This window comes from Megascapheus bottae, chromosome 10, assembly GCF_031878675.1.
Source record: "Megascapheus bottae isolate mThoBot1 chromosome 10, mThoBot2.hap1, whole genome shotgun sequence".
Classification (NCBI taxonomy): Eukaryota; Metazoa; Chordata; class Mammalia; order Rodentia; family Geomyidae; genus Megascapheus; species Megascapheus bottae.
The window spans coordinates 18,797,131-18,815,599 of record NC_143518.1 but is presented as its reverse complement, the minus strand read 5'-3'; the positions used below and the strand labels follow the sequence as shown (position 1 = coordinate 18,815,599).

The 18,469-nt window shown below is 39.6% G+C and overlaps 1 protein-coding gene across 3 annotated transcripts in view; it reads left to right on the top strand.

The window, feature by feature from the left end:
* Rgl1 (ral guanine nucleotide dissociation stimulator like 1) overlaps positions 1–18,469 on the top strand; it is a 225,506-nt gene that overhangs the window by 40,131 nt on the left and 166,906 nt on the right. The window contains exon 1 of one of the 3 annotated variants that reach the window (XM_090340263.1): positions 9,821–9,916. The exons of 1 other annotated variant lie outside the window; for it this stretch is intronic. The gene's annotated coding sequence lies outside the window, so the exon portion shown is untranslated. Of the gene's footprint in view, positions 1–9,820; positions 9,917–10,416; positions 10,467–18,469 lie in introns of those variants that run through there. One more of the 3 variants, XM_090340262.1, reaches the window with a different exon arrangement.

Sequence of the window (18,469 nt, the reverse complement as noted above, 5' to 3'; positions counted from 1 at the left end):
ACAGTCTGCTCAATAAATGGTTGTTGAATTAACAACATGGTGAGTTTTCAACGTGATTCAATTGGGAATGGTCTAAATAGAATTTTAGTCATTGTAAATTCTTGTATTACATGAACTGCCTCTTAAATATCTCGTGTAACATTATGAGATGTCCATGGTTGTCATTTAAAAAATTGGAGCACTTTAGTGTTTAATCCCTATTAATATTTACTCAGAGATTCAAAGCTGTCCTTGACGTTGTATGGTGAAGCCAAATCTGGACATGTTTTTGTTTTATTTTAATTATTTATTTTTTAAAAAGAGTTATGTAGGCCAGTCTGGCCTAGAGCTCTTCATCCTCTTTTCTCAGCCGTTTTAGTGTTGGAAATGATAGGCCTGGACTATCATGTCTGTCTTCTCTAACTTTACACTTTCAATTATAACTGACACTTACCTGCAGTTTTGAGTACCATGCATTTCAAACCTGCATTACCCAGTTCACTAATTGAGCATATTAACGCATTAGCCAAGTGCTCTTATCTGTTCTGTGCTATAGTCACTGGAACTGAGGTCAGGAGGAGGTCCCAAGGGAAGGTGAGGGAGGCCATCAGGAAAATTTCCCCTTCCTTCCCTGCTTCTGGCAGCTCATTGGAAGTAGTAGAATTCACTGTTGGCCACAGCTTCTTTTCTTTTTTTTTTTTGTAGGTCATGGGGCTTGAACTCAGGGTCTGGCTCTCTACCATTTGAGCTACCTCTCTACTTCTGTTTTTTTGGGTGCTTAATTGAAGATATGAGTCTCACAGAATTCACGCCTGGGTTGGCTTTGAACAGCAATACTCAAATCTCAGCCTCCTGAATAGCTTGATTACAGAACTCAAACTCAGTACTGGATGCATTCATTCATTGGCTAGCATTCTACCAACCTTGTTTCCAACCCTAGCCACAGCTTCTTACCAAGTTTTTCTGGTGTATTGTCTTGGAGCCAGCTCCCACCAATTATAAGGAACAATTTTATTTTCCCTAATTTCATGTTTAGTGGTGTCACACTAATGACTTAAAATAGGCCATTGTAGGACCATCAGCCCTTCAGAAATAACAACAGAGAGCACTTTGTTTTGACATTTGCCAGTGTTCCCATGTTAGCCTTGACTCTGGGCCCTGGTAATTACTCTTTCTCCTCTCTGCCCAGCGCTAGAAGGGATTGTGGCATCAAGTTGTTGCAGATCTCTGGGTTGTATACTCTTCCTTGTCTAAGACTCTGCTCCTCAATCACCTTCATAAGGAGTCATTTTCACTTTAGAAACCGTCAATGCTCTCTGTTCTACAGCCTGACTGATGAGGCATGCAACATAGACAGCAGCACAGCTCTCTTGCAGTGAACTCAAGGAGGATCTTTAGCAACTAAGACATAAATCTTTATCTCATCTAAAAAACTTGTATAAGTGCCTAGCTTTGGAACAAGTGAAATATTTTGAAAAAAGTAAATTTCCTCATCATCCAAATCAACACAATTGGCTCCAAAAAACAACTCACGTGCCCTCATATAGTAAATGTTTTCTATGATATTCTCCAACATTAGTTTGAAAGATGCAGCCATCCTCTTATTAACTACTGTTTGTCTCTGACAGTTGCAGGAGCTATGTGAACACTCACAATTGCTTTCCTTATAAGTCCTGTCATTGTTTTGCCTGGCTTATTATCTGTATGCATGGCTACATTTTGGACGAGTTATTTAATAGTGTGCTCAAAGTTGTTTCATTTCAATACCTTCTTTTTTAATGTCTATGGTGCTTTTTTTTTTTTTTTGTCATAGTGCTGAACTCTGGGTCTGGGCATTGTCCCTGAGCCCTTTTGTTCAAGGCTAGCACTCTATCACTTAGTACCACAGTGCCACTTCTGGGAAGGTTGTTAATTGAAGATATGAGTCTTATAGACTTGCCTGTCTTAGCTGGCTTCCAAGCATGAGCGTCAGATCTCAGCTTCCTGAGTAGCTAGGGTTGCCAGTCCTAGGCTGGAGCTCAGGGCCTGAGCACTGTCCTTGGGCTTTCTCAAGGCAAGAACTCTACCATTTGAGGCTCAGCACCACTTCTGGCCTTTTTCTATGTATGTGGTACCGAGGAATCAAACCTGGGTGTGAGTGCATGCTAGGCAAGCACTCTACCACTAGGCCAAATTCCCTGCCCACCTTGTTGGATATTTTTAAGGACCCTGTATTTCCTTATGTTTGATTCCAGGAGCAAAGTGCACAAAAATGAAAATTAGGAAGAGGAGTAAAATCTGTTAGTTTTCATTTAGTTGAATGGTGATACTTTAAACCATCTCATTCAACACCTATGAGAGTGCATTCTAGGCTACTGTGAGCTGTGATAGTGGACAATAGTATACTTATTTTTGAAGGGCAGGCAGCTTGGTCATCTCACATATTCACTTGCAGGATTAGGAGCTCAGGATGTAATAGCATTCATCCAGTGTGCTTCCTTCACATGTATTGATTGATGCACCTTCTCCAAAGTGCTGGTTAAAACATTTTCACCATCTGAATTATACTGTTCTAGACTGATTTAGCACTTTGAAATTATATTGTAGCCCCATTTACAGTCCTTTATCAAGGCCATGCACAATTGTTCCATGTCAAGGGTTTAAAGTTTAACTTCTGTCTTTTATGTGTATGCTCATATTATAAATCTTCCAAGGTTTGTTCAGTATTGCTTTTGTATTTGTATTGATCCCATCAATTGGTTCTCTAACCATTCTATTTTATACATAGTGAAGCAAGTGATAGGCTATCATGTGAAAGATTCCTTGATTTTAATATCATTATGTCACTATAAATTGTGTTACCCTAGCCTGGTTTTCCCTCTTCTTCCCTCTCTTCCCTCTTGTTTACACTTTTCTGGGATCCTTCTTCTTCACCAGGAGAGCAACTAGATCATAGGTTCACACTTTCTCTGAATTATTTCTTTGCTGAGGCTGGTCTGCCCCTACATTTTAGCCTTGGTTTGAATATGTGAATGTTTGTTTTTTTTTAATGCGTAGTTCTTTGTACTTTGCTTTCCATGCCTGGCCTTTTAACTGTCTTTGTTCTTGTTTACTTGCCACTTCCTTATTCTTACTTATCCCTTTCCCAGGACTTAACCTGTAGACATGTCCCAAATTCCAACCTGAAGTCTGGGTTCTATCCTCTGTTGACAAACATTCTTGAACCTTATGGTCCGCATTACTGATCTTGGGAGTGACTGCTTTATAATGCCCCAGTGTTCCCTGACATCCACCTTTACCTTGTTTGAAATTGAGATTGCTGTCTGCACTACTAGATTTTAGATGTGGTGCTTTGCCTGCAAATCTGAGCTCTACTTTATCACATGTTTTCTCAGGAACTGTGGTCAAAATAAGACTAAATTTGAAGCCCTCTTTACACTCCTACCCCCAGCTTGCTCAGACCTGAACAAAGTAATTAACTACAGATTTAAATCCCATGATAAACCCAATAGTACCATTACCCAATCCAATTATGATGACTGGCTTTTTGGGAAGAAAGGTATTGTAGGCTTATGATGGGGGCTACTGTTGAGCTAGTACCACACAGTCCAACCTGAGGGAAACATATACAGTGATGTTCCAGGAGTATTTACACAGTATTATTAATGTAGATCTCACACAAAGTTTTCCTGTGTATGAGGAAGAAACAGAAAACAAGTTTTAAAAGTCTTACTCAACAGATGGGAAATAGAAACTTGGATTAATCAGTTGTGCTCCTGAGTTCACAAAGGGATTCGCTGATTTAAAAAAAAAAAGATTGTAGGTTTAGGTTTTTAAAACTGCAAAGCCAGCAAACCAAGGACTTTTAACCTTTTGATGAAGAAAGGGTTGTGTTTCACTTCTCTGAAGCCTTACAGTGATTTATTATTAACACTGCCCTGGAACTGACCTTGGAGAGCACCTGGTTATTCGTCTGAATTTTTGCTGTGTTTTGAATGTGTCCCCAAAGTTCATGTGTTGAAAACTTAATCTCCTATGGAACAGTGTTGGAAAGTGAAGTCTAATAAGTGCAATTCTGCTCTTGTGAATGAATTAAAGCTTTTATTATAGGAACGAGAGAGCCTGCTTATCTAGAGTGGATTGTTAAAAAAAAGAAAAAGTGAGTTTTGGCCCCTGGTTGTTTTCACCTCTGTCATGTGCCCCTGCCCTGCTGCCATCCACCATGGGGTGACACAATAAGAAGGCTCTCTCTAGAAGCTGGACTTCCAGAAACATGGCCCCAGTCGAATTCTATCATTTCAGTTACCCATCCTGTGGGATTCTGTTAAGAGTAGTATAAAGGCAACTGAAGCAAATCTCTCTCTTCCCTCTTTTATCAGTCATGGGGATTGAATTCAGGGTTTAGGGTCTATCCCTGAACTTCCCCCCCCCTCAGGTCTATCACTCTATGACCTTGGGCCACAGCTCTACTTTCACTTTTCTGGTGGTCAATTGGACATAAGAGTCTCATGGACTTTCCTGCTGCGGCTTGGCTTTGAACCTTGATTTTTAGATCTTTCTTCCTGAGTAGCTAGGATTGCAGGTGCGAACCACCAGTACTTGGCAATAACTCTTACTTTTTGAGATGCAGTTGAAGTTCTTGAGAGAATGGGAGTATATTTCACCTCCCTATCTTGTTTCTCCACTTCATACATGCCACTGGAGGAAGGGAGAGGGAGCGTAGAAGAGGTAAGTAATGTACATTACTTAGTTCAACTTTATAAAATGGACAGGATTCAGTGGGAATTGAGACAGGAAATATCTTTCTCTAACCCTCACACCTACCCCTATATGGCCTTCAGTGATATTAGACTCTTGCCATCCCACTTTTCCTACTTTCCCTCCCTCCCTCCCTCCCTCCCTCCCTCCCTCCCTCCCTCCCTCCCTCCCTCCCTCCCTCCCTCCTTTCCTTCCTTCCTTCCTTCCTTCCTTCCTTCCTTCCTTCCTTCCTTCCTGGGCTTGAATTCTGTGCCTGGACACTATCATTAGCTCTTCAGCTCAAGGCTAGTGCACTACCACTTGAGCCACAACACTGCTTCTGGTTTTTCTGGTGTAATTGGATATGGACTTACCTGACTGGGCTGGCTTTGAACCCTGATCTTCAGATCTAAGCCTCCTGAGTAGCTAGGATCATAGGTGTGAGCCACTAGTGCTCGGCTCCATTTTTCTTGCTTATTTTTAAAACTATGGTATTATTATTATTGTTGTTGTTATTGTTGTTGTTGTTGTTGTTGTTGGTCATGGGGCTTGGGCTCTGTCCCTGAGCTCTTCAGCTCAAGGCTACAGTCCTACCCCTTGAGCCACAGCCCCACTTCTGGTTTTCTAGTGGTTAATTGGAGATAAGAGTCTCATGTTCTTTTTTAGTGCCCAGGCTGGTTTTGAACTGTGATCCTCAGATTGCAGTCTCCTGAATATCTAGGATTGCAGGTGTGAGTCACTGTGCCTAGCTATTTTACTATTTTTTGCCTTATAACTTTATATTGTGCAAACTTTATATTGTGTATTTCTACTAAATACTTTTGGCTACTTTGTGAAAAGCAAACTACACAACTGTTAAAGCTGTTGCGTTAGCAATACAAGAGAGTTCGTTACATGTACTCTTCCACATTTTAGTGGGCAGGATAGTCAGATTTCCAATGCCACTAAAATCTGCTCTCCTCAACTGTGATTTTAGTTTATTCTCAGCTCTATGACACTAACCTATAAGCCTGGAAAACAACAAGGAAGAGATTTAAAGATTTGTTTTTATCTTAACTAAAGAGGGACAATTGGAATTAATATAAGTTCTGATATGCTAAATTCTGGTATTCTGCATATGATATAAAAAGGAAAACACTCCAAAGTTTCTGGACTCTCGCAAACATTTTTTTTCTTTTAACTGTGAATCATGGTGAATTAAGCCAACTACAATGCTTCCATATTAGAATTTACTAAGCAAGTAAATGACTTCCAACACTACTATTGCAAATTGAAAATGAACAAAACAGGGTAGAGACAATGATGGATAGCAAAACATATATTTCTTTTTGTGTTTTAGAACAAAGTCAATAAGGTTTTATTTCCTTCCCTTGTTGCATAAGAGCCATTCAGTACCTAGTAGAGCAACCAAATGAAGACTAGTTGCCATAGCAAAAAGTATTGCATCTGACTCAAGTGAACCAGCTACATGACTATCCATGAGGCTGATTGGCAGGACTGAGCTGAGACAGTCAAGGATGTCTGCGATTATGGATTATGGAAACCTGTTTGCACAGAAGGAACCCAAGAGCTAGTGGATGAACTAGCTCATCATGACTCATGGAGGGCATGCTGGTGTAGGAAGACATCTCAAGGCTGGACAAGCTGTCAAGAGCTCAGAGCCTGGACAGATGTGCAGATGAATCATCAGAGTATGTTGCAGTTATTCCCATGAGGTTAAGGCCAGGGTACATGGATGAATGATGGGTCTTCAGGATAGGGTACCTTTCAGTGTTGTGAGGAGGATGTTGTGAAAGAGAGGATGCAAGTGGACAGAGAGTATTCTTTCTTCTCCCCACAATTGGGAATAGTGTCATTTATTTCTTGATGTTCTTCTACCATATCTTAACAAAGAATTCTATTCTTTCCTTTGCATCAAAAAAGCTTTGAATACCTTGCACCTTTTATTCCTTTGGTCTTGACTTGTCTCACTCATCATGATTCGCCCTAGCTTCATCCACTTCCCAGAAAATGCTGTTAATTTATCTTCTCTGTTGGCTTTGTAGAATTCCATTGCGCGCGCGCGCGTGCGTGCGTGCGTGTGTGTGTGTGTGTGTGTGTGTGTGTGTGTGTGTAATTTTTTTGTATCCATTCATCTGCAATAGAGCATCTGGGTTGTTTCTATCGCTTGGCTATTGTGAATAGTGCAGAGATGAACATAACTGAGCAGTATGATGTTCAGGATAGATGCCCAGGAGTGGTGTGGCGGGATCATAGGGAAGGTCTATTTTCAGTTCTTTAAGAAACCTTCAAACTGCTTTCCAGAGTGGTTGCACTAGTTTACATCCCCACCAGCAGTGCAATAGGGTTCCTGTTTCTCCACAGCCCTGCCAGCATTTGTCATTGTCTGAGTTCAGAATATTAGCCATTCTTATTGGGATAAGATGGTATCTTAAAGTTGTTTTTATTTGCATTTCCTTTATGACCATGGATGATGAGCATTTTCTCATGTTTTTCTGCCATTTTAACCTCTTCTTTTGATAAGTCTCTCTTTAGTTCCCTTGCCCATTTAGTGATTGGTTTTTTGGGTTTGGGGGGATTAGTTTATTGAGTTCCCTGTAGATACTGAATATTAAGCATTTGTCTGATCTATTATTGGTAAATATCTTTTCCCAGTTGGTTGACTATCTTTCTACTTTAGTAGCTATGCTTTTATCTGTGCAGAAACTTTTTATTTTTAGGTAGTCTCATTTGTCAGTCTCTCGCCAATCTGTTGTGACCCTGGGACTCTCTTCAGGAAGTTTTTGCCTGGGCCTGTGAGTTTCATTCAGTGTTTCTCCTACTCTATCATGTAACAGGTTTCAGGTCTGATCTTGAGGTCTTTGATCCATTTTGAGTTAATGCTTGTGCATGGCGAAAGGCTAGGATCAATTTTTAGTTTTCTACATGTAGCTGCTCAGTTTTTCCAGCACCAATAATTGACTAGGCTGTGTTTGTTCCTTAATATCCTAAATATGTGGATATTAGATCCAAATAGTATGACAGCAATGACTCAATATTTGGGTACCCAATGTTATGGACGTGGTCTTGGGGTTATGAACATAACTAGATAGACATAAAATCTATGATGGGCTATATACTCTATAGACATAATGTTTTATTACATAGATTAATGCTTAATTTTAATTATGTTCTAAAACCTAAGTACCAGTGATTGTATACAGAAATTCCCTTCTTGATTACTTGTCATTTGAAATATGATCTAAAAATCAATCAATGTTAATAAATTCTTTAATAAAAACAAAAATAAATGGGGCGATGTCGTTCTTTCTGACAGCAGCATAGAAAGAATGACATTGCCCCGTTTGTAAGGAAATGGAAAGACTTGGAAAAAATAATATTAAGTGAAGGCAGACTCAAAGGAACATAGGCTCAATGGTTTCCTTCATTTGTCATAATCAGTAGAAACTTTGGGCTCTCCTAGCAGAGATTCACAATAGAACAAAACCTAGATACATAAGGCCAGATAGTATGATGCTAAATGAAAGGACCTCCAGGATATAGAAACAAAAGCCATATAATGAGTGATTGTTGTCCTTAATGTACTATCTCTCATCTCTTTTGCTGCCCCTATTTTACCTTGTTATCTGATATATATATATTATATATATATATATATATATATGCTTGATTGGTTATTTGAAATTGGATAGGGAAGGGGGGAAAACAACATGAGTGGCGGCGGGGGGGGGGCAGGGGGGGAATGGGGACCATGACATGAGAAAGGATACCAATGTATGTGAAATAATGCACCTTCTATCTGGTGAATATAATGTAACCCTTCTATTAATTACAATAAAAATATATGGGAAAAAATAAAAATAAAAAATAAAAAGCTTTGAAAATGAACTCTACTAAATTATTTTCAGAGCTCTGATTATGTTCTGTTAAGATGTCCCACTTATGCACTGGGTCTTTGGAAACCAATAGTTTGCAGTAGTGTGCTGTGGATAGCACTCACTGTGTGAGTTCAAAGCCCAAGCTTATTCAGAAGTTTAGTGTGACCTGGCCCCCTTGGTGGAGCTGGTTAGTGAGCTTTACTTTGCCAAAGGAATCAGCACCTTCACCCAGTGACCCTGAAATTGAGTGAGTCCAGGTAGATGTACACACATTTGAGCGTTGGCTAACACTACCCACTCATCTACTTCCTCTTTTGTGGTTGTCATTTGCCACCATAAAATCTACCAAGACCAAACACCTTCCCCTTCAGCATCAGGAATATGCTCCTTCCATTCTGGGTCACACTCAACTTCTTGGTGCACTCTCTAAAACTAAGCCAATGCTTGCCCTCTTCTGCCCAGGCGCAGCTCCTACTTAGTGGAGCCATCGTTCTTGCTGCCCTGGTATCAGTCTGCTTTCTCTACGTCCACAGCAGGTGTTCTGCTGGTATTGCAGATGCTGTCAGCATTGGTGTTGTGGGAGCTCATTAAAAAATTCCATGCCAGGAGCCGGGATTTTGGCCTAGTGGTAGAGTGCTTGCCTAGCATGCACGAAGGCCTGGGTTTGATTCCTTGGTACTGCATAGAAACAAGCCAGAAGTGGCACTGAGGCTCAAGTGGTAGAGCTCTAGCCTTGAGAAAAGTCCAAGGACAGTGCTTAAACCCTGAGCTCAAGCCCAGAACTGGCAAAAAAAAAATTCCATGTCAATTGCAAGCCCCGGTGTGTTACCTGAGAGCCATCTGCAGATGCAGTTCAGTGAACATTTGCCTGTAGAGCCCACAGTCACTCCCATGTTAGTGTTCTGGGACCCCCCCCCCACCCCCTGCCCCGTCCCCATAGCTCTTCCAGCTCCCGTTGCACTTGAGTGTGTGGGAGGTGACATTCTTGCTATAGATCTCCACCCTCTCTCTGTTCTCTCTCTATGTCACAAAGGTGAATGAGTGTGACAGTGAAAGGGTCTCCCCTTCAGTAAGGCTCCATTCCACATCCTGTTACAGTTGCTGGGGGAATTTCCTTCTTTATTCCATTGAACCTGGGGTGGATCCCACAGCTGTCTTGAGCTTTCCCCTGGGGAGTATGTCAGATAGCCCAGCTACATTCTAACAAGGTTTACAGTGTCTGCAGGATTCTGGGAATGAGGGGGTGTGCAGAGGAGAATCAGGAGGCCTCCAGGGTTGACAAGTCTGATGACACCTATGATAGCAAACAGGCACAATTACAAGTAGCTTTATCTGCCCAAATGGTTAGTCACAAATGCAAAGTGCCATGTGGCCTGGAGTGAATCTCTCTGTTTTCTCATCTATAAAATTAGAGCGGCAGTGAAGATTTATATAGTAGAATTGTCCAGAGGATTAAAGTACTCTACATCATGTAATTAAAATGCTCCTAAGATATTTTCTAACATTGAAGAGGCAGGGAAATGAGAAAAATACTTAGGATGAGGTTCAGAGAAGGGCTGTGCCTGATCTGGGGACCATTCCTCCTGCACTAGTAATTTCCTGGCAGGAGCTGGCCAAGGAGGGGCTTTGACATTACGCAGAGCTTGATGAGGAGGGCTGAGTGACATGTAGTTATTATTTTATCTTTGTAAAGCTGCAGAGTGAGGGCTGAGACAGCCAGAGGAGGCTGTGAAGTATTTACTTGACAGCCTGCCATTGTCAACTGTAATGGCAGGGCAATGTGAATGGTCACAGGATAGCCTCAGGCTGCAAATGGTTCATTTTTAGTTCAGCTGTACTAACTCCTGGTGGTGAATTAATGCTGTCACTTCGGAACTCTCCATGTGTGCCTGAGTAAATGAAGGCGTGGAGCATTCATGCGAACAATTTCTTTTCACTCACATTGTGATTATCAGTGGGCCATGTGCATCTTAGGTTTCTGGGGTTGGTGTTGATTTTCCCTGGCATAACTTAGTTGATTGGATAAGAATGATAACCACAATAAGTCACTTAATACTTTTATTTAGTGTTTCCACTGTTGTAGAGGTTAGCTGGGAAGCAAGGTCAGCGGAAGATGGAGGCTGATACAGATTGTAATTCCAGGTCAAGTGGGAGTTGAAGTGTATTGAAATTGTGGAAATCAGGTTTGGACTAAAATAAATGTCTTGTGCCATTCTTATAAAAAGAAACTCTATGCCCGGCACCAGTAGTTCCGACTGTAATCCTAGCTACTTAGGGCCCTCGTGCTTGCTACTTGAATCACACCCCCAATCAGGCATTTTGCTAGTTAATTGGACACAGAGCCTTGTGGATTTTTCTGTCTGGGCTGGCCATGAACCTCGATCCTCCTTTTCTCCATCTCCTGAGTAGCTAGGTTTATAAAGATAAGCTGCTGGCACCAGGCTGTGTTTAGGGTGTTTTCCTATAGAAGTCTGAAGAAGATACCAGGGATAGAGATCTTGCATTTAGTTGCCATTGTATCACCATGCACAATAAATAATTTTAGTGATAGTATTAGCTTAGTTTTACCTTTTGAGCCCACCTGTATGGGTGTCATATGTGCTAAAACTTTAAGCCACAAGGAATATGGAGTTTATTTTTTTCACCATTGTGATTTTTCTGTAGAACCACTACCAAAAGATCTTCCTCCTTTTCCAAAAATATTTCTCAAATAAAGGCATATCAATGGAGTATCATTCTTCCATTAAGCCATTTTTTTTGGTCCAGGGGCTTGAACTCTGGATCTGGGTACTGTCCCTGAGCTTCTCTGGCTTAGGGCTAGTGTTCTACCACTTGAGCACCACTTTCAGCTTTTTCTGAGTAGTTTATTGGAGATAAGAGTCTCATGGACTTTCTTGCTAGGCTGAACCGTGATCCTCCAATCTTAGCCTCCTGAGTAACTAGGATTACAGGTATGAGACACCAGTGCTTGGCTTTTCCCTTGAGACATTTATGTTCTTATCTCATTTCTTATTTCATGTAAATATGATAGTAACTTATCCCAGTTAGTGGAGTTATTCATTTTTTTGCATCTGAGTCACACTCAAGCCAGTGCAAGAGAAAGTGATTGCATCTATTAGATGCAATTGGCTATCTTTACCTCTTTTTAGAAGTCAGACCTGCTTTCTATAAAAGGTCAGTTAGAGCCATTATTCTGTGGGCTGTAGTTTTGCCAGGATTCATAGATCTCAATACTACAGCATCTCACAAAGAAGAAGTAGGCTCCAGGATAGAAGGAGGATGATGCTTTTCATGAGACATTAGTGAGCAAGCATAATTTTAGAATTAATCATCTTAGCTTTGTTATATAACTTAAGCCTTTGATTAGTACCTGTGGAAATCAAGCCCCAAAGTAATACACACAATAAAGTGAAGGAACTATGGTTAATCATTAAGCCCTCTGACCTGGACACCAGTAGCCTAGTCCTGGAATCCTAGCAATTTCAGGCTGACATCTAGAGGATTATGGTTCCATGCTAACCAAGGCAGAAAAAGTTATGAGACTTCATCTCCAAAATAAACAGCAAAAATCAACCCTTGAGGCATGGCTCAAGTGGTAGAGTACCAGCTTAGCAAGCAGGAGGTCCTGAATTCAAACTCTTCCCCATTTCCAGAAATGGCCTAGGGGTGGAGACCGTGGCCTAGTGGTAGAGTGCTTTCCTAGCATAAACGAAGCCCTGGGTTTGATTCCTCAGTATCACATACATAGAAAGAATTAAGCCTAGGGCTGGGAGTTTGGCCTAATGGTAAAGTGTTTGCCTAGCATGCACGAAAACCTGGGTTCCATTCCTCGGCACCACATACATAGAAAAAAGCCGGAAGTGGTGCTGAGGCTCAAGTGGTAGAGCTCTAGCCTTGAGAAAGTCCACGGACAGTGCTCAGGCCCTGCGCTTGCCCAGGACTGGCAAAAAGAAAAAAAAAGAATTAAGCCTAGTCACAGTAATTTTTCCCCATAATATTGTCAGAGCAAGTCACAGTGAAGTTTGTTTCTTAATTTAAAAAAATGATTGCATATTGAATGATTGAAGCCAGAAGGAAGACTACAGACATTGCTAGTTTTTATATTTGCATAGCACCAGCCCTTAGGCTTCCTGAAAGAGTGCCATGGATGGTTGCCAGCAAGTCTTGGAACTTACTTAAAACCTACCGCAAAAAGCTAGAGACTGGAAACTGGAGAAAATGTACTGCAAATGGAAAGGCATTGAGCTAGGGTGGTTAGGAAGAGTGGGCTCTGATTCTGACTTAGTTGCAGAAAAGAAATATTCATGGAACTATTGCCATAGTAGCTAGATTTTATCTTGTTCACCCTTTTAACATCTCTACCATCTCTGATAACTGAATATAATTGTTCTTATCTCGATGATGAGGAAAATTGAGAAGCTTCCTTAACTTAAGATAACGTAGCTTCTAAGTGCCAGAGCCACATTTGAACCAAGGCCATGTGATACTACCTGTTTCTCCTCTGAACCTTGCTGTGTAAAGAAAGTACTCAGATGATCTCTGAGATTCCTCCCCAACCCCAATTCTAGAGATTCTACATTTGATCCTGTTCTCTTTTTCTTTTTGACTACTGATGGTTAGCTTGCAAGGTTTGACTTAGCCCTTCTCTTTCCATCTTGAATTGTAAACCAATGTATAGATTTGCATACATCCATCTCCCAAGGTGATGTGTTAAGGAGAACCACTGGAGACAAAAAAGTTTGTTTCTTTTTGATTATGAATTGGATTCCTTAGGATATTGTACTGTCATTAGTAGCGTAAATAATTTGGCAACAAATGTTACTGATAATTTATTTTTCTATTACAACGTCTAGGATGTCAGAATCCACGGTTTCACCATTTAATCCATATAATTCTAGGTCAGAGTCCAGTCTGGATTCTTTAGAACATCAGAACCATTAGTGTGTGTGTGCGTGTGTGTGTGTGTGTGTGTGTGTGTGTGTGTGTGTTGCATTTGTGTGTGTCTACACAGATATCATATAGAGAATGAAAGATAGTGAAAGAGGGGGCTGGCAAGAGACATAGGAATTGGCTCATACAGATAAGTAGATGAGAAATCTTGGCATCTTTATTTGATAATAAAGAACCAAGAGAGCTGATAGCTTAAGTTCTAGTATGAGTACAAATCAGAAGGTAAAAGGAAAACAAGGTTCCAGTCCAAATATAGGTGGGGGAAGGAGAGAAAAAGAAAGGGAGGGAGGAAGGGAGAGAGAGATCTTTCTTAGTCCCCTCTTTTTGGTCTATTCAGGCCTTTAATGGATTAGACAAGGCCCTTTCTTATTGGAGTGGGTCATGGGCTATACTTGCTCTACAGATTCCTCAGCCAGGATGCTTAAGCATCCAGACACTCTGAAGGACATACTTAGAATACTTAGAATAACGTGAAATTCACTATCTGGATACTCCTACGGTTCATTCAAGCTGAGATATAAAATTTACCATAACAATATGCAAGAACAATTTTTCTTCACACTTTAAGCCCAGGTCAGAGTAACTGAATAGATGAAGGGGACAAAATGGTTCTATGCCATAAAACTCTGTGTATTCGTTACCGTGAACTTATGACAGATGCTCGCCAATATTTATATGGACTCAAGATGGACTCAAGTTTATTTCTTGCTCATAACAAAGTACTGGGAAGATTATTAGGGAGTTTGGGTCTCCAGTGTTCAGTTTCTGAGGTCACCCTAGAGAGTATCTCCGTCTCAGCCAGTGGAGGGTGGGAGAGCTTGTACAGGTACCACATGGGAGGATTTTAGAACCTAGGCCAGGCCTGGCCATGTCATTTCTATTCCATTCCTTTGCATGGAACTCAGTAACATGCTGCATCCAACTGGCAATGGGTTATAAAGCATGGATCCTGGCTAAGTAGCTCACTTCCCAGCATTGATTCGGCACAGTGGAAGAAACACAAATTTGCAGAGGTTCGCTAGGCTTCTGTCACACCCTGGATGAAGAATTAGAATACCTTGTGCTTTGGCTGATTTGTGAAGACAGATTAGAATTTGAGAGAACTAAGCAGTCAGAATTTGTGAGACAGAGTACTGAAAGGAAGTGTTTTCTCATAGAAATCTGCTTTGGGTTCCCTTGAGTTTTGGCCAAAAGGAATCTGCACAACAGAAGGGGAAACTCTTTATAAAGAAAATTTATTGAATATATTCAAGCTAAACCATTCCCAGAGGTCACCAGGGCAAGAAATCATTTGTATTTTTCCAGCCAAAGTTATAAACACCTCCTTGCACACATAGAACATTCATTAGAAACTCTTCAAGAATCAGCTGTTGGTAGTGGGGCAACAGTAGCCCAGAGCAGAAGGTAATTTAGTCATATGCTAAAAAGCTTTAAAATAAGCATCAAAAGAGTCTAGCTAATCCACAAAAGACTTAATTATCTGTTATAAGAATGGGCAGCATTTAAAAAGGAATTTCTAAAAATCCAGCACTTAACAAAAAACTCATAATTTATTTTTAGCATTAAATATGACCAAAAATTGCAAGACATGTGAAAAGCAGGAGAATGTGATTCACACTTTAGAATAAGAAATAGCATCACAGATGAAAAAGAGAAATTTCACAAGAAAGGGGTCAATGAAGGAGACATAAAAGTTCTAAGTGAACATTCACCTGTTAACTTCAAAATTCATGAAATACCTGACAGATTTGAAAAGATAAAATAATCTCATCACTCATTTCAGAAATGGATAGACTAGAATGTAAATGTGAATTTAGAAGATTTAAATAGGCTCTCCACAAACTTGAACTAATTGATATTGATAGAATATGCCATCCAACAAATGCAAAATATATACTTTCTAATACACATGAAACATTTAGAAAGGTAGATCATAGATTCAGCCTTTAAACAGTTCTTTAGAAGTTAAAAATGACTGAAATCATAGGGAGTAATTGTCTGATGATAGAAATAAGGAATTAATGGAAAAACACTTGAAAACTCTAGAATATTTGGAAATTAAACAGCATGCCCTTTAAATAACACATAGTTTAGAGAAAAAAATCACAAGGAAGCTTTTTAAAAAATTAAGGATCAATAAGAAGAAAATGCACACATTAAAATTTATGAAACTCACCTTAAAAGCTTAAGAAAACTACAAGCAACAGCCTAAGCATCCATTTAAGCTAGAAATCTAAGGGCAAACAAAACCTTATGAAAGGAAATGAATAACTCAAAGCAGAAATGTAGAAACAAAACTGAACTAAGACTATCAAAGAAATTAAAGTTGATGGTATCCTTAATATGTGGCTATTAGATCCCAAACAGTACAAGAGCAAGGACTCAATATTTGCCCACCCAAGGCTATGAACATGGTATTGGAAAAATAAACACAACTACATAGGCATAAAAATTTATGACTCTTTAGACATAATGTTTTATCACATAGATTAATATGTATCTATGACATACAAACTCTCAGCCTAATTTTAATTATGTTCTAAAATCGAAGTGCCTTCTTGAATACTTGTTTGCTAAATATGTCATTTGATATATGATGTAAAAATCAGTGTTAATAAATTCTTTAATAAAAAAGTTGATGCTTTGAAATTGTCAACATTAAATAGGTTAATCTGAATGCTTTTGCCCAATGATCAGGAACAAGTGAGTTTTAAAAGTTGTAAGGGAATCTATATGCCTAGAAGATCCAAACCGTTTTGGTAAGAAGCAAAGAAGTGTTAAACTACTAACTTTAATACTTATTATAATTCTATAGCAATCAAGTCAGTGTGTCATTGGGATAAGTCTAGGCACATAGATCAATAAAGCACAATAACAAGCCCAGAAATAGCCCCATATATATGTCTGGTAAATTGATTTCCAGTGAAGATGCCAAGGTAATTCAATATGGAAAGCATTATTACCTTTCCAATAAATTGTCTGGAACAACTTGCTTTCTTTATGGAAAATAAGTGAAATTCAACCCTGGCCTTGTTATACAGAAGAGTTATCTTGAAATGATATTATAGTCCTAAAAAATGAATGCTAACTTATGGAAAAAACTTTTTAAACTTTGAGTAGACAAAGATTTCCTAGGACACAAAAAGCATGAACATAAAAGGCAAAAGTTCACAAATCAGGACATAGAAAAACTTAAATCTTTTGTTAATCTTAAGGTATCAGTAAGAAAATGTAAGTGCAAAAGCAAACCTCAGACTGGAAGAGAAAGCCTAACTGCATACACACATATCTGTGATTACTGCTAGAATATATGACAATTGCTTGCAACCCACTAATAGAAACAACTCAATAGAATGAATATATTTGCATATATTCTCCAATGAACATACCCTAATCATCCATATAACAAGGAAAACGATATTCATTTATCAGAGAAATGAAAATAATAGCATAATATGATATCAATACACATTTATTACAATATTAGAATGGGTACATTTTTTAATTTTTTTGACAGTAGTGAGGTTTAAACTCAGAATATCCTAATTGTTTGGCAGGCATTCTGCCACTTGAACCATTCTACCACTTGACCCAGCCTTTTATGCTTTTGTATTTATTTTCCAAAGAGGTGTCATGTTTTTGTTTTAGCACAGTCTCTGACTATGATCTTTCTAGCCATAGGCATGTGCTGCTATGTCCACTTGCTTGTTTATTTATTTGTTCAGGTATATGTTGAGATAGGGATCTCACTAACTTCAATCCTTAATTGTGATCCTCTAGATCTCCACCCTTCTCCCATTTATTAGTATACAGGCATGAGTTACTGGCACCCAACCCTGGAATGAGAATACCAACTGTCAGTGAAGTTATGAAACATCTGAAAATTTACTATAGAGCTAACGGGACATAAAATTGTACAACCATGTTAGAGAATAGGTTGGCATTTCTTGTAAAGTCAAATAAGCACTTGTCATGCACAATATAGACACGAGTCAGACGTGAGATGTCTTTCAAAGACGACACCGTAAAGGCTTAGTGGCACCTGGGATAAAGGATGTAGTGAGAAAGAGCAGTTGAAGACGAGTCTGTAATGTCTGGTTTGGATATTTGGTCTATGGTACTGACATTAGTGGGAACAGGCAATACCTGCAGGCGGGCCTTCAGTAATGAGTTAAAAAATATGGCCAGTTACTAATTTAGTTGGGGAAGGCAGTGATTTCTTTGTGTAGGTCCTGGAGCTTGAACTCAGGACTTGTGTGCTGCGTCTGAGTTTTTCTGCTCAAAGCTAGCACTTGAGCCACAACTCCACTTTTGGCTTTCTAGTAGTGAATTAATCATTTAGACAGTATATATAATATTAACCTCATTTATATGCATTGTAAACATACACAGTATTGAAAAAGCCAGATGATATTTATTTATCTATCATCAGTCCATAGATTGACGATCAAGTGGGATGAGTACAACCTGTTTTACAGGCCCTGTGGTGCCACCCTCAGGCCACCAGCAGCTGTGGAAGAGACAGGTTACTATTCTGGGGAAAGCTCAGTGACCATCTCTTTCTTCTCAGAGCTGCTTTTTTCTGGGTCTTCACAGCCTATTTGGAATCCATACATCTGTGGAGCTTTAAAAAAAACATTTTTAGTCAAAACCTGGAAAATAACCATAATTCAAATAATCAAGGTTTAACTATTTTGGCACAAACTTTGAACACACATTTTTTTCTCGTCAAAAATTTACTAAGACTGCGAGATGGGGACCCTACACGAAGTCCCATCATGCTGGGCCCACAGAAAAATAGACTTCCATGGGTCTGATCTGCCACAATGAAGCTTAGCTCATGAGCTTCCTCCCTGTTGTAACAGCATGATTGTATTAGGTTGGTCCAGTGGCTCAGAAAACAAAACAAAGCAAAACAAAACCCTCTACACATCAGGAACTCTTAC